Raw genomic sequence first — 26,726 nt, 5'->3', positions numbered from 1 at the left:
CCTGGAGCTAATCAGCGTTAACTAATTTCACTTTCCAGGACCAACTTCAAAGGCCTGCAAAGCCAGAGAAGGAAAAGGAGATGGAACACGCCCTCACCCCAGACCTACTGCAAGCACACACTTCTCAGATGCGTCCCAAGGTGCACAGCGTGTCCGATGCCTGTTTCACATGCGCCGACCTGCAGGTCTTCTATGTGGCATCAGCCTCCTGGGCACTGGGAACAAGAGGTATAATGGCAAGTCCCCTCTGCAGCAAAGGTGAGGCAAAGGGACCCAACGCAATGGAACTGACCTTTTTCTGACAGTCTCAAAACAGAAGGAAAATGCTGTACAGCCAACTTCCCCTCACGCAGGTTTATTTACCTGTGACTCAGAGGCCATGACAGACAACTTCAGGTTCTTACCGATTCCTGTTTTCCCCATCCAGGAAGCCCTTGTTTGTAATATCGTACGAAGTTGCCATTTTGTAGGCAAAAAACAGCAAATATTGGCAGTTTCTTACGGTTCAACTGAATAAAATGTGACCATGGCTTTTGTGAAACCATGAAGAAAAGGTGGATCTCAATATGTGTTTCCAGACTGGCTTTGTTCCTGAAGCACTAACTCTGTTCACTCAGGATTTTAGACACTGAAGAATAAACATCAATATCCCACCAAGAAAACCAAAAGAATGAAATAATTTTGCATCCACCTTGGAGCCTTTTTAGGACAAGGCAGGACACAAACTTTTAAAAAGCTACAGTTGTCCCTCTGTATACATAGGGACATGGATTCCAGAACACGCCCCGAGTTGACCCAAATCTACATATCCACAGGACCCCGCGGCCACCCTGTGGAACTGCATGTAGGAAACGTCGGCCCTCCACAAGGCCAGGTTTTTTCAGTAAGGGTTTGGTTGGAAAAAAAATTAACATAAGTGACCCTTCGAAGCTCAAAACCCATGTTGTTCAGAGTCAGCTGCATTTACTGCTTGTCTCATATCTGAGGCCTGAAAGCCATCATTCTCGATACCTTAACGTGATGGTTAACAAACTAACTGTTCCGATTAGAAAGAGGAAAAAGCTTATTTTTAAGCTGACAGTGAGAGTGGACGCGGCTACGGTGAACGGAGAACAGACCTAAGCAAGCACCAAGGCTGGGGTGACTGCCTGTGCTCAGACCCACCAGGGCCTGTTCCTCCATCTCCCTCTGCAGAAAGGGATAACCGCTTCTCCGCCACGACTAAAGGGCCTTTTTTAAATATTCACACAAGAAGTGCTATGAAATGCTGAAAGGTCACAGATAACATTTTTAAAAATAAACATTAGTGTAAGCATTTAACAAGCCCATTACGATTTAAAGGAAAAGAAAAAAACGGTATTAAGTTGCTGGGTGCGGTGGCTCATGGCCGTAATCCCAGCACTTTGGGTGGCTGAGGTGGGTGCATCACCTGAGGTCAAGAGTTTAAGACCAGCCTGGCCAACATGGTGAAACTCTGTCTCTAACGAAAATATGAAAATTAGCCAGGTATGGTGGCAGATGCCTGTAACCCCAATTACTTGGGAGGCTGAGGGAGGAGAATCACTGGAACCCAGGAGGGAGAGGTTGCAATGAGCCGAGATCGTGCCATTGCACTTCAGCCTGGGCGTTGAGTGTGAAACTCCATCCCAAAAAGAAAAAAAAGTATAAAGTTTGCCTTCCAATGAACCTATCATTCAGCCACCGAGGTATCTTATAGCTACTATTCAGCCATGAGATATACCACAGGAGACATAGGCGAACAGGACACAGATCCTCCCCTGAAAGAAGGCTGCACCCTCAACAGAAGGCAGGCGCACACTCCGGATGGAATCGGCGGAGGGAGCAGATGCTGCTGCAGGTGGAACTGGCTGCACAGAGCACCCGCTCAAGTATCTGAGAAATAAGGAGCTGTTGGTCGCACCACCTTCCTTACCTGAGCTGGGGCGGTGGGGAGCCTGTCATCACCACCACCACCTGGGACAAAGACCCCCAGAACCACACAACAAACTTACAAACTCATCGAGGTGATGACCAAACAATGTGCGTGGAGTGATGCGAACACGCAGACGTCAGGGCCATGCGCATCGTTGGTTTTGTGCATCGACTTGAGCGTGCCCGGGGTGCCCAGATGGCTGGTTCCGCATTATTTCTGTGTGAGATGCATGTTTGCCTCTGGACTGAGTGGAGACCCATCCTTGCTGGTGTGGGGGGCACCACCCTATCCACCCAGGGCCTGAATAAAACAGCAAGGCGGGGAAAACTGGGCTCACTCCACCTGTCTGGCTGATGGGCCAGTGACATCCGCCTTCTGCCGCCCGTGCTCCTGGGTCTCAGCTCCTCAGACCCGGGTGGGATCTGCACCCTCCACTTCTCAAGTCTTCAAGCCACACCCTCCCAGGACTCTAGCTTGCAGGCTGTGGGTCCTGTGGCTTCCTGGACTCTGTAGCCCCTGCAGCAAGCCTCCCCCTGCAGACACACGCACAGCTGGCTGGCTGTCTCTCTGGAGAGCCCTGACTAAAAGCCGCCCCTAAAAGTGTTTCTTTCTAGACCTAAGAGTTTCTTTCTAGACCTAAGATCCCAGCGCCCCTCCTACAATTCTAGGTGGAAAGGTGAACGGAGACCAATGGACAGAGGTGTGTGCGAGGACACGCCAGGCAGCGGCGCTGGGCAGGAGGGCGCTAACGCTCACTAAGCAAAGAATGTTGCTTGCCACAAAAATGAGAACAGTCAAGATTTCTTCAAACAGAAATGAGTTTGTTTCATGATTTGCTCTTAATACATAAGAAATCATAAAAGTAGGCCAATTAACAATTACATACTTCTTTAGAGGCCCTTGAACTACTTCTGTCCCTTTGTGTTTTTATACAAAATGAGCCTAAGGTTAAAGAGAATAACGTCACTGGCCACAGCTGGGGCCACACGAGGACACAGCTTATACCCATGAGGTCCCTGGGTGCCCCGAGTCCTTCCCTTGCTATTTATGGAAATATGGGAGAAACCAGGAGGTCTGAGCATGGACCTGGCCATGCTCCTGGGGGTCAAGGAAAGCACCCATCTGTCCAGTCTTCCCTCCACCCCGCAGTTCCCTCCTACCCGGACACTTGGACTGACACGGCTCATGCACTCAGCAGCGCCATCATTAAACGTTTAGCTTCGCATCACGAGGTCCTCCTCTGACCACTCCTGAACCTGTAGTCAGCACTAGTCTGCAGGACACGCATGGACAAGGTTGATGGATCACGGCTTCCAATGAGGAAGGTGCAGGCAAGGAGTCGGAGAGCCAGGGATGGAGCAGCACTCACCAGGGAAGGCGAAGGCCAGCAGCGGCCACCACCAAGGACCTCCCTTCCCACCCTGAGGGCAACTCACCCAGGGAGGCGAAGGCCGACACTGGCCACCACTGACGGTCTCGAAGGCTCTCCTACCCTGAAGACGGCTGTGATCACATTTCCCATCGCACCACGAGACCCCTGTATTGAGCACAAACATTTCAACCTTCGAATCAATAAGGAATCACAACAGGGACATTCCCTCAATCCAAATGGCCAGCCCCCAAAACAGACACGCAATCATCATACACATTTCCTGTGGGAAAGTCAGTCAGTCCCTGGGGCCTCGCGCCAGGGGTGGGGGAGCATCATGGGGAGACGCCCCAGCCTGGCTACTCCTCCCTCCTCTTCCCCCACCCCTCCCCACCCTCTCCTAGCTTCAGAGGTTCCTTCCTCAAATTCTTTCCCCTTGATGAAGTCATGCATCCCCAACATACAAAGCAAAGTCATGGGGGCTCAAGAGAAAATCCACACCGTGGCTCGCGTTTTAGATTCTCGTAAGTTTGAGAATAACCAAGCAAGAATCTTTGGCATCTGAATGTGGTCGAAGGCATCTGAGCACACTGCCTGTCACTGGCCCAGAGTCGATCATGGGTGTCTCGGACATCTTCGTAACTCTACACCAATTATTTTGAAACACACTAGCAGAATAGAACCATGTGAATAGCTACTTCTCAGTTAAAAGTAGGAAAAGACTCCAAAAGCTGCCCTCAAGGAACATCCTTCCCATGACGAGTTTCTGCATCGGGCTTTTCAGGCACAGGCAAGGGCCCCGGCCCAACTCCCTCATCCCTGCATCATAAAGCAGCAAAGACAGTGGGTAATAAAGCAAGTGAAGGAGTCAGTCTCACACACAACAGGCTCCAGAAGCCACAGCCACTCTCCCAGTGTGGGAGCCAAGTCCAGAGACCTGGAAACACCGGGGTTCCCAGGGAGGAGGGCAGAACAATGCCATTTCCCCCGAGTTTAGGGAGACAGCACCCCACGTCCTCTGGCCTTAATAGAAGAGAGACTTCACATAAATGATTTCAATGAATCCACCACACACAGAAAGTGGTCTAAGGGCTAACACACCCATTTAAATGCCTGGCAAAAACACATTAAATGAACACACAGATAAGCGAGGTTCTCCTGTTATCCATGAAATATTCAGAAATAAATCCAGCAAGCAATTTTTTTGCAATCAAAAGACCAATTCAGAGGTCCAGATTAAAAATAAACATACAACTGAACCCTTAATACACCAAGAACCAAGTTCCATGGAAGTGTTATCACATCACCACCTCCCTGCTGAAGGAAGCATCACTGGCCACCAACCAGCTGTTCACTCATGAGTCAGTGAACGAAAGGTGATGTTGTCCAGGACAACGATGAGATGTTAACCTGAAAAGGGCAAAATCGCAGAGGCTGGAGGGACCTTCCAGGTAACCCGGCCCCCTCAGTGGACAGAGGACCCCCGTGGGGCCACAGAGCCCAGAGCTCCAGTGTGTTCGAGGCAAGCACTCAACTGCAACCCTGATGATGTCCAAACACCTTCTGCCCTTCTGCGTCTCTGCCCCACTAACAGGGAATCCGTGAACGCTAAGGAAATGTGATGCATTTCACAATACATGTAGATTTTTAGCAAATTAAAGATAAACAGTGAGAAGCTTTGGGAATTAACCAAAATACAGTTCACTGAATGCCCAAACTCAAAGCTAGTCTCCAAGAGGTGATAAGATGTGTCTGGTGATTAATGCCTGTAAATCCCAGCAGTTGGGGAGGCTGAGGCAGGAGAATCACTTGAGCCTAGAAGGTTGGGGTTGCAGTAAGCTGTCATTGCACTACTGCACCCAGCCTGAGAAACAGAGTGAGACTGTCAAAAACAAACAAACAAAAATTAAAGGGGTACAAATGAATTCGCCCATATCCTTGAAATTTTCATTTGGGTACATGGGATGATCTAGTTCCATTTTCCCTTGCAATATATGAATAATCTAATAATTAAATATAATCTAACAATTAAATGGGAAAATTTAATTATTTTCCCATTTCATTATTCCCTATCTCAGGGAAAAAGTTAAAATTATTCCCTATTTCAGGAAAAAAGCTAAAAATCATTTTAAACCTTCCTTCCACAAAACAGTATACTCAGTCATCTCCATCTGCTTTATCATGTGGCATTCAGCTTCACATGTCTACAATACAGTTTTTGTTAAACAGCGTTTATGTAGACAGGCAAGAGAAAGAAACACTTGGTCTATGTAGAAGCAGCAGAAGACACGTTTTAAAAGAAAAGGGAGAAGATACCACCATGTAGATCCGGAAATTCTGTCCTCTTCTTGTCCACACACACAGAAAACACCAAGCACATGCCTAGTGTCCAACAGGAGCACAGAAAGGACAGGGATCCCTCCAGTTGTTTAATGACCAGCCCCACTTGTCACCGCCACATAACAAAATCCGCACGGCAACTTCAGCACGTTTCATTCACGATTCCACGGAAATCAGGCTGAAGAACATAGAGATGTTTTGCCCACATTTAAAAATCCAAGTGTGGGACTCATAGAAATAAAACACATTATGGGTTCACTTAACTTTTCCAAATTTTTACTTGGAGAAACCTATGAAGTTCTTGTCAGTTACATCCTTAAGTTTTTCAATAATTTTTAAATGCAGAGGTCGGGCAAGACTTGTAAAGAGGTACACACATACGGCCCGGCACGGTGGCTCACGCCTATAATTCCAGCACTTTGGGAGGCCGAGGCGAGCAGATCACGAGGTCAGGAAACCGAGGTCAGTTAACCATCCTGGCTAACACAGTGAAAGCCCGTCTCTACTAAAAATACAAACAATTAGCCAAGTGTGGTGGCGGGCGTCTGTAGTCCCAGCTACTCAGGAGGCTGGGGCTGGAGAATGGCATGAACCCGGGAGGCGGAGCTTGCAGTGAGCTGAGATCGCACCACTGCACTCCAGCCTGGGTGACAGAGGGAAACTGTCTCAAAAAAAAAAAAAAAAAGTAGGTACGCACATACATGCCACGTTCTTCTCTCAAAGAGACAGGCCCTTTTTTAAGATTCCAGATATAAATGTGGTTGTCACCCTGCTTTTGAGAGGATGGGCTGTGTTTTAAGCATGAACACACTTTCCTCCATGCACCAAAGATGCACCATGGGGGACAGTGCTGCCGCCGCCTCCCCAGTCTCTGCTCAGGGTGGGGCAAGGAGAGCTCATCTGTCTCCTGTGTACACCGTCAACAGGCCAGGTGCTCAGAAGGGGGCTTCCAGGACTCGCTGTAGGCATTCATTAGCAGGGCAGGCAGTGCCTCGTGCTGGTGGGCATCCAGCAGTAAGGGGGTCTTTCACTTCACTCCCTGGGCCCAGCGCCAGACAGAGGGGAAAGAGACAACTGTATCATAACTAATGTGTATTTATAGACACACAGAGACTCTGCAGTGCAAGGCGCAGAACTAGAAGGAATCGTAGAAATAAGAGGGAAGATATTTTGTTACAACTGGCAGAGCCACCTCAAGCCTCAGCACTTCCTGCCGGAGCCCTCACTGACCAGACTCCTCCGGGGTCACTGCCGCTGCCTTGTCCAGCTCATGACAGGGCAGATGGTGACAGAGCCTCAGAACAACCTCCCACTCCTTCCTCATCAGCCCAAGGGACGAGCTGCTCATGAGTGTCCCAAAGCCTGAATGCGGGAACACAGAGGTGACTGAGCAGAAAGAGGGACAGCCACAATTGCCACGGGTGTGTGGATATTGCGGGGCACCCCAGCAGCCCTTTCCACCTTAAAGAGGACAGCCATGGGTGTGCGGATGCTCCCGCGTGACCCAGCCGTCCTTTCCACCTTAAAGGGGAATGGTCACGGGTGTGCGGATATTCCCAGGTGCCCCAGAGCCCTTTTCACCTTAAGGAGATTTTCACAGTCTCATTTCAGTCTCCAAACTATTCAGTGAGGTTGCAGGAGTATCACTGTGGACCAACACTGATTGGCACCAAGTAAGGGCAGTTTTATAACCACGTCTCAACCCTGAGACAATCAGGTCTTGGCCATCTGGTCAAAGCTTTTTCTGGAACAAAGTTGGATCATGAAGCTGAACTTCGGCTTTCCAAAGCTTGTTACAGAAACCACATCTTCCTAGGTGGGGCTCCGTGGTGTCAGGTACACACATCAGTAGCCAGCCTTGCCAAGATTCATGGCACGTTACACGTTCGCCTGAGAAGGCTGCTCAATCATTGAGGGCTCTGGCGAGCTCTGAAATGAATTTGCCACTTCAGCCTACACTCTACTCCCTTGTTTGGTTAAAGAAACCCAAAAGGCAGAATTTGTTTTGGCCAATCGCCTGCTGACCCAACTGCAGAGGTTTTAATTGCAATGCTTTCATTGCATCATAGAAAGCAGAGTCATATAGATCAACTCATTATTACCACTCCAAAGGTTTAGTAATTCTCCAGATAATCAGGCAAACATTTTAAGAAGCTACATTAAAGTTTACAATACTCAAAATTTAAAACTACATTCATGCTTCAAAAACCACCATTCCCATTTTAGATGGCCAAATGCATATGAGAAAGAAAGCAATGTGCTGAGAGCATTTTTTTTTTTTTAATCTTATGGAGAATCTGCCGCTTTACAAATGGCTCTAGTTCCTGGCTCCAGATGGATGTGGTGGGTTGTCTCACTCCATTTCAACTCCACCTGAAGCTGGGACACTAGAAACCCATTCTCAGACTCCAGGGCACCAGAATTCCCACTTCTGGAAACAGCCTGGAATGCAGACCTGTAGCAGAGAATTCTTTCCTGCTCACCCTAACCGTCCTCTGTGGAAGGCGACAGTCAAAGACAAGTCCACCCCCCTAGGCACAACTGCACCACGAAGAACCATTTCAAGGTGGGAGGTGATCGATCAGTGGGAACAGGCAGTTTAGCTAATCACTTATAAGGCAGAGAAGGGGGGTTTGAAGGCCTGCGTCTGGCCTTGTCCTTGGTAAATGGTCATCCGCCAGTCAGCCTAAGCCACATGGGAAGGGGCTTCTTGCAGTAAAAGTGGGGGCGCAGTTGTGGCGAGGGGGAAGGTCTTAACCATCACTGTTTTACAGGATCACAGGGCTCAGGAAATGTTCAATATTGTCACACACCAAGGTTTTTACAGTCTGAAGAAAACTACAGTCCTAAGGTGTCAGTTCTCAAAGCTCTTAAGTTCCTCCTGCTAAGATTCCCAGAGGGTCTCCACTTCTTGCACCGAACCCCAACTTGCTCAGGCACCTGCGACTTCCTCCTGCAGCAAATACAGATGAGAAGGCTGTGGCTCTGCTGCAGTAATGATGCCATGGCAGCCCTAACACCACAGCAGAGCAATGGCTATGGCCTGAATGTCCCCCAAAACCTCATGCTGAAACCATCTCCGACGGGATACATTAAGAGGTGGGGCCTTTGGGAGGTCCCGCTCTCAGGACTGGGGTTGGTGTCCTTGTTGGGAGGCCGGGAGGAGCCCTGCTGCTCCTCAACCACGTGAGTCCCAACGAGACACCCGCTGCCACGCAAGACCCGGTGAGATGCTGCCGTCTGTGAGCCACAGGCCCTGGGACACCAGATGTGCAGGTGCCGTGACCTTGGACTGACCTTGGACTTTCCAGCCTCCAGAGCTGTAAGCAATAAATGTCTCTTTATGAATCACCCAATCGACAGCAGCCGGACAGAGAGACAGTAATGTCACAACATGAGTCACTTTCTCAGTGGGTCAGAGGCCTCCCCATGAGCCACCACCATAAAGCAAGAACTCCCTGGAGAATGGAAAGGGGTTCCCAAGGACTTCTACCCAGCACCGGGGTGTCTATCCTTTCTTGCAGGAAGATACCTGAGCCATGGCAGGAAACTATGGGTTGGTGGGGCTGGACAATAAGGTGTCACCTGCTCATCTAAGCCTCAGTCTCCTGCCTCTCATCATGACAGCGGTGGTAACCCCCTCACCTGAGCTGTTGGGGGAGGTAACAGTGTTGGGTGATTAACAATTGTTAACTCCACAGAAATTAGGCAAAGAATCCGCCCCCTAAGTCTTGTAAAACCAAACCAGCCCAGGAATTCCACATCACTACTAATTTGCATGGGAAAATGCTGGATTCTCATAAGTTCTGGCATGTCATTTGTATTAATAAAGTTTGTAGAGTTTTCATATACTAAGTATATAAAACAGGAAAATAAATCACGCAATTTGGAGGCTGAAGCAGGAGAATCACTTCAGCACAGGCAGTGGAGGTTGCAATGAGCCGAGGCCTCACCACTGTAGTCCAGTCTGGGTGACAGAACGAGGCTCCACCTCAAAAAATAAAAAGATTTTGCTGCTTCATACTAGTAAAGTGGGCAGATTCTACATGCCAACTCTTATTCGAAGGTCGCCTAACACTAACTCAGGAACTCTGTCCCTGATGTGCTTGGAGTTTTAATCCTAACAGTGTTAAAGACCACTCCCCCAGGAGCTCTGAACAGGTACTCCAGATATACGCTGAACAAGACCACACACTCTGACCGAAATCTAACTTCACAGACCCAAACTACAGAACCACAGAAGACACTGCTTCTGTCCAACTTTCTGTTCTGCCATCATTTGTGTCCATTATTTCCTACAAACCATCTCATTAGAATTTAGGGCACACAAAAGGCCGATACAACAGGGTTACTTTTCAAAGGTTTGGAGGTGAAGAACAGATACAGTGCATTAGCTTCCTATTGCTGCTGCAACAAATTACCGCAAATGCAAACCTCCTCTCAGCCCAGGAAGTCAGGAGTCCCAGGGCTGAAGACAAGGGGTCAGTAGCTTGTGTTCCTGCCTGGAGTCTCCCAATTCATAGAGGCCACCATGCAGCTTGACTCACAACCCCACACCCCTCTGATCACTGCCCCGGCATCAGCCCTGCACCCCTCCTGCCCCTGCCCCACCCTCGCCCTCAGCCCCACAGGCCTCTGGCCTCTATCTCGTCCTCAGGTCTCCTCCTCTGAGGCAGACCCTCATACTCCCTCTCATCAAGGCACATGTGAGGACACTGGGCCCCACGTGGACAACCCAGGGTCCTCCCCCATCTCACTGTCCATTACACTCACATCTGCAAAGCCTCTTTTGCCATGTAAACTTCATTATACTAACAATCATTTAACAAGTCCATTATAACGATGTAAAAATTGGCATTGTTTTCCTCCTAATGAACAGATCAGTCACCCATGTAACCTATAAATATTTGACCCTTAAGTATACAATACTGTAGGGGACAAAGATGAGGAAGACGGTTCCTCCCTGAAAGACGACTGGACCCTAGACGGAGGGATGAACGTTCTGAACAGAATCAACGTAACTCAACATTTGAGTCGGTAAGGCCAAGCAATAAGACTTTCAAAAAAGCAACCAGAAAGTATGTACCGTGCCTGTAGTTCACATCTGCGCCTGGCGTCATGAGCACGAGCGTGCGGACACGCACACAGGGCCCAAGTTTAAGATCAAATATAAGCTTTCCACTGTAGTATTTAACTAGATCTTATTACAAAATAGCCTCCTGATGGCAGTTTTTATCCAAACAGTTCTCTGTAATTAAGGAAATTAATTTTCCCCTAAAAGACATTTCTCAGGCCAGGTGCGGTGGCTCAAGCCTGTAATCTCAGCACTTTGGGAGGCTGAGACGGGCGGATCACGAGGTCAGGAGATCAAGACCATCCTGGCTAACACGGTGAAACCCCGTCTCTACTAAAAAATACAAAAATCTAGCCGGACGAGGTGGCGGACACCTGTAGTCCCAGCTACTCGGGAGGCTGAGGCAGGAGAATGGCGTAAACCCGGGAGGCAGAGCTTGCAGTGAGCTGAGATCCAGCCACTACACTCAAGCCTGGGCGACAGAGCAAGACTCCGTCTCAAAAAAAAAAAAAAAAAAAAAAAAAGACATTTCTCTATCATCCTATATAAACTAAATGGGCATATTAAAGAAAAAAGACAAATGTTTGACTACAGCTTGGATAAGCATGATTTTCTTCTGGCCAAGCAGGGAGCAGCTGGACCAGACTGGAGAGAAGGAAGAACAAATCTCCACTCTGACCTCAGTTGGGCACCAGAGTCTTCCCTGTCAGAATGTGGGTGTGGTGCTTCCCACACACCAGCTTCTGACGAAACTCAGCCCAAGGCTGTGGGAAAAGGCTGTCTACTTCGGAAAAATCTATAAAGTGCAGCATCACACGTGCCTGAGTTCCAGGGTCAGCTTCCAGCTGCCGCGACGCCGTGAGCGCAGCCCTGGCTTCCCCTCTGATGCAGAGAGCTGGTCACTCCGCCGGCAGCACTCAGGGCTCAGAACATTCTAGATGAAAGCAACGTGTTCCTTTTAAAATGGGGAACCGGGGCAGCACAACTGAAGCTCTACGACTGTCTCAACTACTGGGTTTTGGGGTAGCATTAGGAAATCATGAGAATTCAAATCTCAATTTCATACAGATTCCAGATTCACTGCAGGATCCAGAATTTCCTGAAACATTCTTCCAATTTATCACTGAGGATTCCCTTGCCAAAGCTAATCAAGTCTACATTCCTTACGGAAAAGCCACCATAAGCACCACCACAAATAAGATCAACTGACGCCCGCCCTTTGCACCAAACATATAAACTTACTCACACAAGACTGTGCTGGAGGCAGCTCTCAGCCGAAGCCGAATCTGTGAGACTTCATCATCCCTATTTTGGATCGAGTGTGAGGATTGTCAGCAAACCAGGGCCCCAGTGTAAAGCAGAGAACAGATCCTCTGACGCCTGCCTGAACATTTCCTTCCCACCTCTGTCTTGGATATTGAACATCCTCAGAGCTACTGAGTCACCCACATTTGCAGGTCATTTATCCAGCCATCAGGATAACATAATTATGCGATAAAAATGCCTTCTCAGGCCTTTGTCATGCTCAACAAGGAGGCTTAGAAGGTTAGGTAAGCCCAAGAAAGGGGGAAGCGTCCTCCAAACAGACAAAAACCAAGGAAAACCGTGCAGAGACTCTCTCAAGAGAGCAGAAACACAGCCCGCTGTAGCCTTTCAGGTCCTGCTGGCCACAGCCCTGCGTTAGGTGGCACCATTTCCACGGATGCATCCTGCTGGGCCCATTGAAAGGTCCCGCTTGCGAGACATTCACCCCCACTTCCAGCTCCTGCAAGACCCGCTGCAGCCCCACTCCACCCCGGGGGCCGACTGTGCAAGTCTCCCTGGCGAGACCCCTCAGAGCCTGCTCAGTGTCTGAGACTGAGAAGCACCAACAATCCAGAAAGGCACAACCCCGTTCTCCTCGTGCTGCTTTCTGGGTTCCAAGTTGTCTTAATAACAAGTCCTGCATAAACCCCGGGCTGGGGAGCCAGCCAAGGCCCAGCAGCACCCAGCTCATGCGCTCCACTCACCCCACAGAGGACCACGGAGGCCCCAGGACACTCTGTCCGTGGGGCAAGACACCAGAAACAGCCACAGTTCAGGGTTCTGCCACCTGCCCCGCTGTCGTAATTACCTGCTGTGATCTGAATTCTCATTGGTTGGAAAGGTGATCCCACGGCTCCTCTGCCTTCATTACCTGCTGGGATCTGAAATTGCATTGGTTGAAAAGGAGATCTCACTGCTCAAGCACTCCCTGCTGTCTCCTCACAAACATAAAAAATCCAAAACCCCTCTTAAAGAACGTTTACTATAACCTCAAAACAAGATCCATCCCCAGACCAAGGAAGATACACACGCACATCTGACACCTGCTGGGCGTCAGTGACCGACGCCACAGCTTCCATGTGGCATGTGAAGCAGAAGACCTGTCACGGTGACTCAGGCTGGGGTCTGAATAGGGGTCTTCCAAGCAACTAGGCAACCAGGACGCACACCCCAAAACCCAATTCCCCGCACTCATGTGCCTGGCAGAAATGCTGCGTGGCCATTGACACCAGTTGTGAACCAAGACCGATCTGTATCCTGTGGCCCTCACAACGTCCGTACACGCCTGGTCCCAGCACAGGCCCGCATGGCACCCTGCTCGCCTCCAGTGGGGCTCTCTCCTGCCAAGGGGGATGGCCCTGAAGTCGTTGAGATTTCCAAAGCTCTACAAAGTCGTCCTTCCTCCTGCTTGTTCAGAAGGCCTAAAGCCCTGAAGACACCAGTGAGAATTGACCTAGCCTCTTAAGGCAGCTCAAACACCTAAACACAGGAATGCTGGACCTCTCTGCCCTCGAGAGCAGCCGATAACACACTGGGCTAAGCAGAAGGCACAGATGTCACATCCAGAAGCCAGTGGCGCTCAGGATTGCATTCCAGCAGCCACCCATGTGAGTCCCTCCAAGGCTTCCAAGTCCCACTTGATTGTTTTCATCGTATCTCTATAACATCAGAGACATTATATCTCATGGTATCTATGAGATCGTCTCTACTTTTATGAGCACATCTGCTCCCTGACTTACCATGGGATGAAACTGTTCCAATAAACCCAGCGTAAGCTGAAAATATCCTAAATAGAAAGTGCATTTGACATAACAGTTTCAACTTACAACGGGTTCATCCAGAGGCAGCCCACCTTGGGCCAAACAATGCACTGAGTGTGACTAGTTCACACCATCACAAGGTTGAAAAAAAAAATCACAAATGTAACCATTGTGAGCCAGGGACCATCTGTATTGTGGCTCCTGTCTTCAGAGACAACAGAAACCTCTTCTTAGACAAGAATCACAATTTACAATCCTCAAAATGTTAAACTTAGTTTAACAATCTAGGGGTTCAAACAAAGCCAAAGTAGGCCCACAAGGCCGTTTGTGCCATTCGCTAAGACACACGACTCTGTAATAACCCTCACCACAGCCCCTCAGGGTGGGTCCTAGAGGCGGCTGAGGCTTGTGGCTATGGACACTAACGAAACCAAAATCAGAGTACACAGGTGCAGTCAAGTCATATGACTTCTCCACTAGCATATGCACAAATGTTCATCAGCAAATCTGATCTTTGCTTTACCTCCCTCCCATGACCTAAAAGGGAGTCCACCACACTCACTCACTCACACACACACACACACACACACACACCACTTCAAAAACATCATTAGTACTTGCATTCAATTCTGGGCATTCGGAATAGACCTAATGGGTGATTAAATCTCTCCTCCAACCCATTGGTTAGTCTTCTTAGAGGATGAAGGATTTTGCATCACACAAGTCAACATATAAAAGATCTTGTATAGAAACAGACTTTCAAGTGGTCCTCATTATAGTGATTCAACTAATATACAAAGGACCCAACACACAGCAGAGTATATTAGAAGAATGATTAATTTGTTCCCCTCAAAATCCTAATATCCACACAGAAAAAATACCCTATACACATTTTATCATTCTTTACCAGTATAGTCATACAAAGGAGTATCACAAAAGCAAAAGGACACATTTGGTTTGACTCACCGTTCTAAATTTAATATAAAATTGCTAAAACCACCAAGACAAACATGACTATGAAATATTTAACGATCTTCACCTAAATTCAAGTCACCATTCAACCACCAATACCTCTGCTCTCCTTACGGGAACTTTCCAAAAGTAAATTCTGGAATTAACAGGACACATTTTTCTGGTGATAGAAATTAGGAAGAAATTGCTTGAAGGCTGTTCCTTGGCTGTCAAACTTTTTCTCAATAATATTTTGTAAAATAAAAGCATCAAACAGATCTTTACGTTAACTTACAATCTATCAAGCAATACTGGAGCAAGCTTTAAATATTAGCCACATTCTGTCAGGGCTAACATTAAATCAGCATCAGTCTCATGTCTTGCAGCATCCACAGCTCGTCTTCTTAAAACCACTTAAGATTTCATAATTCACTCAATTAAACAATGTAAGTCATCTCCTTGATCTTTGACATGCAGGGGTGATTTTCCTCCAAAATAATACCTCTTTCCTTGACATGATTTAATCTGTGGTTAGAGTATTTAACAGGATTTCTTTCCTTCTTAGAAAATAAAATATACACCTTTCCAGTATGAAAAACTCTAACTGATAATGCTATAGCTTAACCAGGTCAAAAGCATTTTTTTTTTTAAGTTAAAAAATGAACCTAACTGCATCTTTGGACCTTATGTGAGGTAGTGTCCAGGGTCACTGGGACCCCTGCTTGGCCAGTTCAGCTGGGTACCAATTAAAGACAGAAACCCAAGCGTTCACTCAAAGCCCCTTCCCAGCTGTTCATCCTGGTGGAAGAAGCCATGGGTACAAACGACTGCGGCATTCTACGGAGGACTTTGGGGATAGGCTGCTTGAGACCATCAAAGTGGCTCACATCCCCCGAGTATAAAGCCAGTGACTGCTCTCAGCTTCCATCCACAGCAGCCAAGGTCTGGAATCACCTGAGTGCCCATCAACAGGGGATGAAGGGAACGTGGCCCGAACATACAAAGGAGAAATATTCCACCACACAGCGGAGAGCCCTGTTATCCACGACAGCATGGATGGAGCTGGAGGACATTACATTAAGCAAACGAGCCAAGCAAGGAAACGGCACATGTTCTCACTCATAAGCAGGAGCTGAGAGCAGATCTCATGGAGGCCAAGAGTAGGTGGCCAACAGGGCCCAGCAGAGCCCACTCATAAGCAGGATGGGCAGAGGCTGGTGACGGGCACAAACACACAGCCTAATGGGAACACGAGACCTACTGTTGATAAATCAGCAGAGGGATGGCAGTGGGTCATCTACTGTGTATTTCAAAACAGCTAGGAGAGAATAACATAACCAGCACAAGGAAAAGAAACTATTTAAAGTGAAAGACATCCCAAGTACCCAGATTTCATCAATATAGGGATGAATCAAGGTATCACATGCACTCTGAAAACATGTACATATATTATGTATCAACAGAAACAAAAACCAATGACAGAACCATTTGCGAAGCATGTGCAGAAGAATGGGAAGCCTGACATGGTGTGCCTGTGTGTCCCCACCCAAATCTCATGCTGAACTCTAACCCTGTGTTGGAGGTGAGCCCTGGTAGGAGGTGATTGACTCATGGGGGTGGTTTCTAATGGTTTAGCACAATCCCCCAAGTGCTGTCCTCATGATAGTTCTCCTGAGATCTGGTTGTTTGGAGGTGCATGGCACCTTCCCCTTCACTCTCTCCCCTTCCAGCCATGTGAAGACATGCCGGCCTCCCCTTCACCTTCCACTCTGATTGTAAGTTTCCCCAGATGTAGAAGCCTGTACAACCCACAGGACTGTATGCCAATTAAACCTTTTTTTCCTTATTACCCAGCCTCAGATAGTTCTTTATAGCAGTGGAAGAACAGTACAGTCCTCAGGACCAGCAATGTTTTCCTTCTACCCAGCGGCCAACAAGGTCCCACACCCTAGCTGGTTTTCCAAAGCCTTTGCCAGAATGCTGAGGTTGTTTTGGGGATAGTAACTTTCCCCATCTCTGGCAAACCAGAAGGGGCATCCTATTGCCTCTTACCACCTTTCTCAGAGAAACCACACCTCTGAAACAGCCTCCACCAGGGGCCTCCTTCAGCAGCAGCAAAGCTGAGTGTTCCTTGCACTTCCCTTCTTCTGAACAAGTAAACATCTTAAGCTTGTTTTTCCATCTTCCCAGCTCATTGAAAAAAGTATCTTATGCTTTCTATTTTCCTAACACACACACGGAAGAGAAGTGCCGTGAGGGCAGGGGCTCTTTTTTTCCCGGATCTGAGCCTGGCCCTCAAACACTAGCCGAATACTAACACGATATCCAGAGGCAGAAATGCAAATGTCCACATGACTTCAAATACCCTAAGGATCTAACAGGCCGAGTGGCCCATGTAACTATGTATGGTGTGCTGGGCCATTCAACTGGTGTCCAAATCCCTGTCCAAGTGAACTCTTTAATTTCAAGACTTTTCAGACAGTTGTTTTTTTGTTGTTGTTGTTCTGTTTTGTTTTTATTAAAGGGATATGTTACAGTTATAATCAAGAATATCCCAGGCCGAGTGTGGTGGCTCGTGCCTGTAATTCCAGCACTTTGGGAGGCCAAGGTGAGCGAATCACCTGAGGTCAGGAGTTCAAGACCAGCCTGGCCAATATGTTGAAACCCCGTCTCTACTAATACAAACATGAACCAGCCATGGTGGCAGGCACTTATAATCCCAGCTACTCAGGAGGCTGAGGCAGGAGAATGGCGTGAACCAAGAGGTGAGGCTGCAGTGAGTCAAGATCGTGCTACTGCATTCCAGCCTGGGCAACACAGCAAGACTGTCTCAAAACAATAAAAATAAACCAATACTCCCAGTTAGTTCTTCACCAATGTCAGATACATCAGTTTAAAGAAAAATATAAAAGCATGTTTTTAAATTTCAGTGTTGAATTTAACCATATCTTTTAAGAAGATATGAAAATAGAAGTTCCCCAAGGATCGGGGGAGAAAAAAGCAGTTAAGAAAATTTTAAAACGTCAGGAGAAAAACAAGTATGGGGTAAGACCTCAAGGCAAGACTTTTTGTTTGCACTTTGATTTCAAAAGAACAGAGATGCCCAAAATATGAACTGTCCCATCTGCATTTTATATTCTTCTGTGTCCTTTGAAAGACTGGAGATGGGATCCCAGGTCCCAAAGTGCCTGGCCGTGGCTCACATCAGGCGGTATCTTTCACAGCCGTTTACTTCCCTGACTGTGCCTAGAGAGCTCTGTGGCCCAATTTACAAAAAAAAAAAAAAAAAAAAAAAAAGGCTCTAATTTGTTCACGTTCAACACTTTGAGCAGAGTCTCAAGAAATGAGACAAATATTGACACTCCACAGAAGCAAGTACTCACTTCTGAAAAGTCAAGTGTCAGGTTCCCATGAGCCAGGCAGCTTGCTTACAGAAAGCACTGGCTGACTTGCTGGTTTAATGTTAAATGCATTTAAAATGTTAAGTGATCAAACCCCCCTCCCAGTGGGTGTGCGCGTTGAGCTGGTGGCAGTAGTGATGCAGACCACGTTCTTGCCTTTGGTTTTGCTTCAAGCAGAGCACCCCACACTCAGGAAGAGGCCAAAGGACGGCATCGAAGTCTAGGACAGTTCTAAGGAGAGCTGTAGGCTGACTGCCTCATCTGCAAATAGTCTCTCATTTCAGAGGAAATCACTGAACAGAGTTCATAACACTTAAATTTTAAAAATTCATATTTCTAATTTGATCCCATTAGAACTTTTGAACCTCCGCCTCCCACCTAGAGAACGTCAGCTCAAGCCGTTTACAGCACAGTGCATTTTCTATAAGGAATGTGCACGCCTGCATCTGAGCTGAGATGTGAATGTCTGGAATGTGCCTGCCAGGCCCAGGAGAAACTGCAGCAAGTGTGGGGACACAAGCCGCTAAGGAATCTGATTTGGAGGGAACTGGAGGCAACTAAAACTAGTTCCACTGGTGTTTCTTGGTAAGGTTTGACCAGGCAAACTGTTATCACTCTTGCTAATTCATGGTAATTGGGATGGGGACTTAACACTAAGTAATTAGAGCAATTACAGAATTTGCTACTCAATTACAATGGCACAGATTCCTGAGAATGGAAGAACTGTTGCCCAGGAATAGAGTTCAAGAGGTCCTCCCTACACCCCGGGAAACATGGCATTTCCACGCACCCCTGCTTTGGTCCCTGGTCACCACCATCCTGATCTCGGCCATCTGATGGCATCAGTCCCCAAAGCTGGAAACACCTGACCTCTTCTCACCCTCCCATCTCCCCTGCCTTCCTCCAGTCCAGGATATTCAGGGATGCCCACATACAGCACCAGGAAACCAGGGTTATCCCAAACCAGTGCCTGCATTCAAAGTCCTCCACGGCAGCACAATCACCAATGGCCAATACTCCCAGAACCTTCCACCTCAAAACGGGAGCACATCTGGATTCAAGCTGACAATGCTGCATTCTCTTTGCCATGTACACATGGAGGCATGTCAGGTTCCACCTAAAGGTATCAGGTTCCACGCTGGTCAGGAGCCCAAACCTAGTCACTCTGCATGATCTCAATTCACCATCCACAGAGAAGCCTGCAGTTTTCCTCTGGTGAACGGTGTGGATGGTGGATGGTGGATGCATTTCCCCTGAAGACTCGGAGACAGGAGCCTGGCCAAAGAGGCCAGTCACCCCAGGCCCTGCAAGGCCCGGACGTGCCCCTCTGCTGTCTGCACACAGTACCCAAGTCTAGCAGTGCTGGCTCTGTGGTGGGATCCATCTGGGCCTGCAGAGGACCCGGGGCACAGGAACCATGCAGCCTGGCTGCAGCCAGAGGCCTAAGGGATCCCCAGAAGGCTCTCCAGCCTAGGTGTCCTCACCACAGGCAGAGCCATGCAAGAGAGTTGCCTGCTGAACTGGAAATGCCCCAATCTGCTCAGCCAACACAGAAAGACAACAGCTACCTACAGCTGCTGAGCCCCGAAACGTGGCCACTGGGCCTGAAGGGTTGAATCTGGAATTTAATCTGTGAAGTTCTTTTCAAATGTGTTTAGCTATGTAATCAAATCTTTATTCTAATTAAATTTAAAGGAGCCTCTGGCTATGGGCTCCCTTGTCGGGCATCACAGCCCCAGGGAGTAAGAATGGGAAGGAGAGGCCCAGAGCCTCTCTGCATTCTCCACGCTAATTCAACAAGTCATCATAAGGAAAGGCACTCCAGCAGGAGAGGTGTACACGCGAAGAACTAGGTTGACCCTGACAAGCATGACCCCCATGGCATCACAGCTGCCTCAGCCAACAGGCAAAAGACAATGATGCCCACCTGGACAGGCCACCGGATGTGATGATGCACCCCCAAGCCCTAGTCCCACAGCAGCCAGAGACCACCCGCTGCTCATCCCAGGTGAAACCCAAGCCCTGGTCCCACAGCAGCCAGAGACCACCCGCTGCTCATCCCGAGTGAAACAGGCAGAGCTACCCGAGCCCTCAAAAGCAGGAAGAATTAAGGAGGCGATTCCCACGACACACGTGACACTCCTCGGAGACAGACACAGGCTTCGCTGTGAAAGTGCAGAGGACGGTGCAGTCCCTAGGTGGGCTGCTTCTTCCAACGATCGGGAAGAAACCAGATCCATTTCCTTGTAGGAGAATCATTCGTACCGTGATTAGACAGAAGACAGGTGGCTGATGTTATCAAATCATCAAGCACCTCACGGCTGCTTCTCCAAGGAAGGCCTGGAAACTTGCAGCCACCCGCGTAGGGGTCACAGTGTTTACAATGGAGATACAGGTGACTGAGGTCTGGCTTCCTCAGGGAAGCTAAATTTGAACTTTCACCACTGAGAAATCAGTCATTTACAGTCACTCACCCTCAATGCAGAAGAGGGCTCAAGACACTGCACCAGACTTCAACACTCAGGGTTAGGGTCAGGGTCAAATTCACAAGTTTTACAAAACGTATTTACTTGGGATGCCAGAAGAGATGTAGCTTCACACCCCCCCTCCACGGTTTGCTTAGCCCCTTCACCAGTGGATCTCACCAACAGCTGACACATCCACGCCTCATCCATGGCAGCACAGAAAACCACTTGGAAGACAGCCACTCCCACCAAGCTTCCCGACTTTGGTGTTTAAATTCTGCATTTCGTACGTGAGATTGCACTCCTCCGAACAACATTGTGATTGTCATTTCACCCAGAAGGGCTTCAGGAAATGACACGCGGCCCAGATGCCAGAGGTCGCCGGCCACCTTACTCTAGCCTAATTCCTTTGTGCCTGTATGGAGGCTTCACAGATACAGCCCATTAATGACCGTATGAGAAGCTCAGGGCATAGACGAACTCAGTGCTGACTTTTTCCATTTATCACCCTTTTGTTTTGTCCAGAAGACAGCTGAGAAAGGCTGGAGCAGATCATCTCCTCGAGTGTAATGACTCCAGCCACTTCTCTTCACACCAGGTCACCACTCAGTCACACGCTTTTGAGAAACCAAAGCAATTCTGTTCCCTTCACTCTGGGTTCCAAGCACTGAATTCCTCCGTTTTATCAATTGGATTATCAAGCAACCATTTGTAATCTGGACTGCAATCTGATAGGAAATTTAAAGCTAATTTAAGTTGCAGTAATAGCTCCTATTCACATTATAGATAAGGCATGAATGAAAACTTTAATCTGTTCATAGGACCAACTTTGTAAACAAACCAATTATTCAAGCAATGATTGTCTTCAGTTAGATGCAAATTACTTTGCTCATAAAAGATTTTCCAGTAGGAATTTTTAAATCCATGGTCTTTCCTGAGCCAGTCTCTGCACCTTCCTCTGAGTGCACAGCAGGACTTCTCAGGGCATCCCATCAGCAGGCCCACTGAAGAGAATAAACCCACAGCCCCCAGCCCAGGAATCAAGTCCGAGCCCCAGCAGCCCCTCGTCCAGCCGGGGCTTCTTCACCAGCACAGCACCCAGAGGTCTTCCAGGTTTAATGCCATGTGTGTGTGGAAAGTAGAGTGCTGGAAAGACCACAGTGGACATTCTACAAATGCAAATTCCCTTCTGTAACAGCCTAGCAACCCTCTGTACCTTCCCCAAAGTACCCATGCCAGGCAGGCAGAGTCTAATGGGGGTGCCTAGGAATCAGCATTTAACACGATTCTGATGAATCAAAAAGTTTGAGAGGTCGGTCAGCAAGAGGCTGCCGTGGCCTCCACTCATTTGCAGGCTCTGAAGAGACACAGATTCAGGTAATAGGCCAGACAGGACAGGACAAGGATGGGGAGGTGGAGGGCAAATTCCATGGACCACCAACCACCCGGCCATCCACACTGAGACTCCGTGATTTACGGAGTGACAAAGTCAGGGAGAAAAGATGCCCCCACCACACGAGGGACTGAGATTTCACCTAAAGCACGCAGCGTGTGGCTGAGGGCCAAAGTTGGGCAAGCCAGGAGCACAGCACGGGGTTCACAGGCCCAGAGGTGCCCCCCCACACCCAGACCCCGTGCAGACCTCCCAAGCAACTGCCTGCGTCTCCTGCCTGGTTTATTTCCTTCCCCCCTTCTACTGTGTTGGTTTCTCAGCTGCCACCCACCACCACACAGCCCTCTCTACAAGCTTGGTGGACTCAAAAGAGGAGGGGGGTAAGATCTGGGCTCTGGGACTAACGTCCTGCCTGAGACATTAGTTCCAACCCACCCAGCTGTGATGTGAGCCCCCGAGCTTTCTCAAATGTGAGATGGGAAGGTAACTGAACCCACTCACCAGGACGGCTGTGCAGACTGAGATTACATATAGCCACACCTCGGCGTCCAGCACACGTGGGACCCCAGTCGTGTTGCACCTAATGGGATTCCCTCTATGCTCCTTCTGCTACCAGAGCCAACTCCCAGCAGTAGCTGTGGAGGGTGCATCCTCTATTCCCACTCCACTCACCTCCCATGGCTCCACGCAGTGACCTGCCATGCAGCGGCCACCAGCAAATCCGTCTCCACTGGATAATGGGCCACCCCCCACCTCTCACTTTGGGGAGTCTTCCACTTGCAGTTCCGAAGCAGGCCAAGAAACTGCCCTCAAGGGCAGTCACCTGTTCCTTATTGCACGTAATGACCTGCCACGCAGGACCACCAGCAAACCCAGCTCCATCATCATCCAGGCTCCTGTGGATAACAGAAATCCCACCCCCCGACCTTGGGGCATCTTCCACTTGCAGTTCTGAAAGGGGCGGAGCAACCTCTCTCAAGGGCACTAACCTGTTTCTTATTGCACGTAATGGCCTGCCAAGCAGGGCCACCAGCAAACACAGTCCACCGTCCATGTTTTGGTGGGTAACTGCCCCCCTCCCCCGCTTCCTCCTGGGGTGTCTGGGAGGCTCAAACTGCCCTCCAAGGGCACTCATCTGTTCCTTATTGCACTAATACCTCATTTACAGAAATCCACTTTGACTTCCAGCACTGCAGGTGTGACAATTTAGCAATCCTGCTTGCAAGCTCCAAGAGCTTGAGGTCACGTCCACCTCACCAGCATCCCAGAGACCCAGCACTGTCCCACTGTGTTTAAAATTCCAAAATACTCCTTCAAAATGCTACTGGCATTTGGTTTGCGCATAAAATGCTAAAAACCTTCAAGTGAAACAAATATCTTCAACAGTTTGATACAATGACAGGTGAGTTACACATCTGCCAAGTTGTAAAGCCTCAGGCATTTATAACATTTTATTTATGGCCAAATGGTTCATTCATATAAATTACGAGAATCTCCAAGAAACAGATTTTCTTCTGGCATTAGATAACCAAAGGAAAACTGGGTTCTGGCTGGCTTTCAGGCCTGTAAAGGCAGACATCGGCTGACACAACCAAGCTCCTTCCCACTGGCTTGGCCTCATCCCAGGCCCCTCACCCGGATGCCCACAGGCCCCTGGAGGAGCAAGCTGACCTGCCCACATTTCTCAACTGCACAGCTGTTGCTCACACTGCAGATGGAGCTCAAGGCACGAGCAGGCCACCGCACTAAAAATACCACGCAGCGTCCACGCCAGGTGACGGTGGTTTTCACTCCATCCCAAAGCCCCTTGTATGAGTTTACAGCCATGACTACTAAATGGATTTTTAGACTCTCAAGACATACTTTACTTTTATGCAACAAAGTTAAAAGACTATCACTCAAATGTAGGCTCTGAAACTGTGGAATAATTATTTGGGAACAGAGCCTCTGCCACATCAGGATTAGCACTTGGGACAACACCCCGTGACCCCGGTCCACACAAACCCATCCAGACCAGAGGCCTCCCGCACTGTAATTTCTGTGGATTTCTGTAAACTAGGTATTAGTGCAGTAAGGAACAGATGAGTGCCCTTGGAGGGCAGTTTCTGAGCCTCCCAACCACACAGCCACGTTCAGACTGAAGCCCCACCACCTCCAGAAACACTGTCCCTCGCTGAGGTGTGCCTGGCTTCTCCCTTTTTCCAGAACTTAACAAAACCTGAAAGGACAGGTCTGTGTAGAAAAACACAAACTACTTGCGATTCCTCTTCCCAGTTCAGGCTGTAGGAAGCTCGTTTCGGCCCTCACCATGTTCTGACTGTGGCTTGGTTCCCATAAGAAATAAAGTCGGCCGGGCGCGGTGGCTCAAGCCTGTAATCCCAGCACTTTGGGAGGCCGAGACGGGCGGATCACGAGGTCAGGAGATCGAGACCATCCTGGCTAACACGGTGAAACCCCGTCTCTACTAAAAAATACAAAAAACTAGCCGGGCAAGGTGGCGGGCGCCTGTAGTCCCAGGTACTCGGAGGCTGAGGCAGGAGAATGGCATAAACTCGGGAGGCGGAGCTTGCAGTGAGCTGAGAACCGGCCACTGCACTCCAGCCCGGGCGACAGAGCGAGACTCCATCTCAAAAAAAAAAAAAAAGAAAGAAATAAAGTCAGAATTCTAGTCCCTGTCTCCCGGGCGGTGTGGCAGGCATACATACCTTCAGCTACATGAGGAAAGGCATGGTGAGCCCCCTTCCTTCAGTAAAACTGCACAGTTCCCAGAACCCTGATACCATCCCCCTCACACCACTGTGAACACCTGGACAGTGCACATTTCAATGGGTGCACCTTTGTGGGCTAGTTTTCTATTCCTCCACTAAATCACCCCCAAATTTAGCACCCTAAACACTGACGTATTTTCTCACATTTCTGGAAGCTAGAGTCCAAAACAGGTCCCACCAGCTGACGTCGAGATGTCAGCAGGGCTGGCTCTGGGGAAGCGACTGTCTCCTTGCCCCCCACAGGCCTCTAGAGGCTTCTGCATCCCCTGGTCCATATGGCACCCACTGTCTTCAGGACCCACAGCGGCTCTGACGGCCCCTCAACCGGAAGACGCAGAAATGACAGGAGCCCGGGCTCTAGTGCTAGGGCCAAGCCTTCCCACCCTCCCAGCTCCTCACACACTCCTGTGTGAGCTAATATAGATTCCACTTTAACTAGTGTCACCTGTGTAAGGGGTCAGTGCCCAGCTGTGAACTCGTTAACCTCGCCGACACAGACCCCGGGAATAAACTCACAGGCCATGGACCACTCCACAAGCAATAAGTGACCACCTGCTCAGGGACCTCCAGGCCCCAGCAGAGCCCTCCAGTACCTCCCTGTGAGCTCAGACTGGCGGCAGGGGTCTGCAGCGCCAGAGGGCCCTGCATAAAAAAGACAGCTCCCATGTCGGGAGGCACCCGCCCGCGGTTGAGTTCCCGGTACTTTAAGTAGCCCAGGTGGACAAGCAGCGCTGCGTGCAACCCCATCACCAGAATAATGGCTGCACGTGGCGAGTGCACGGGTGGCCACCACTCAGCCCAGCTGGCTGCACTAAGGACATCACCACCGTGACGTCCAATCAGACTCAGCTGCTGGCACGGTCCCAGCATCGGCCCCCAAGAACATTTTGGATCACAATTCAGAGTAGTGATTGCGATCAGGGCCACACGTGGCTGAATGTATTTACAGGAGGACGCCACAGCTGGACTGACGCCACAACTGGATCTGGCTGGACTGAGAGCATTTCCCACTGTACATTCTTACAACACCATTTTATTTGCGCTTTATTAAACTTTTATGGTTTTTTTCTGCTAATCCACTTTGTGGGAGTGTTTCTTGTTCTTATGACTGCAGTGATACTTCAAGCTACAACTATCAATGTGTAAAATTAGTTTGGAAGGCGCCTTATCATTAAACATTTCACAAGCAAGCAGTCAGAGGCACCTAACCCGGAGGCCTCTTTTCTTCTCTGAGCCAAACCTACCTTGGACTCAAAGAAAACGGCACACAGAGAGGGGCTGGATCTCCAGCGCCCATTCCTAGGGAGCCTCCTGGGGAGCAGATATGGAGGGAGAAGCCCTGGGTTATGGCACTGTCGTAGTAAAGAAAAGTCTACTTGGGTAATGTAAGCACCAGACTGAAGAGATTAAGCAAACCATGAAAAGAAACCACTAACCACAGCTTCTCCAAAACAGAACTAAACTCCTTTAGTTTGAATTGGAAAAGCAGAAGTGATGATCAGGATACAAAAAAAAAGACAAAGTATCTGAACACAGGAGAGTAATCAAGGGCCACTGTCTCTTCCTGTGTCAGTGGGAGCCTCGCATCTAAGCTGGATTTAGAAGGTTGCTACTTTGGACTGAAAGGTATCCCCAACCCTAGTTTGTAAGCAAGTGGAGCAGAATGCTTCAATGATTTCAAGGTTTAGCGGTAAAGCTCTGCAACTCTCACAGCCATTTTAATTGGTGTGAATTTTAAAGTGACTCAATCTGTTGGCTGGAGTATCTAACGGCTTAACCATGGGGTCATGTTGGAAAATTATTCCAACTGCTTTTGTTTTCCTACTGAAGATGCATTTGAATATTCTTGTAGTTTGCAGTTGGCTGGTTCTGATGTTTGGTCCTGAGGAGGCCCAAGTACCCGGAGAGGAAGAATCTGAAACCTCAAGCCACTCGAGTGCTGTCTGGGGAGATGGAGACCCCAACCC

The sequence above is a fragment of the Trachypithecus francoisi genome, unplaced genomic scaffold (genome assembly GCF_009764315.1).
Source record: "Trachypithecus francoisi isolate TF-2019V2 unplaced genomic scaffold, Tfra_2.0 Lachesis_group11, whole genome shotgun sequence".
NCBI classification, from domain to species: Eukaryota; Metazoa; Chordata; class Mammalia; order Primates; family Cercopithecidae; genus Trachypithecus; species Trachypithecus francoisi.
Note: the sequence above shows the minus strand (reverse complement) of the source record.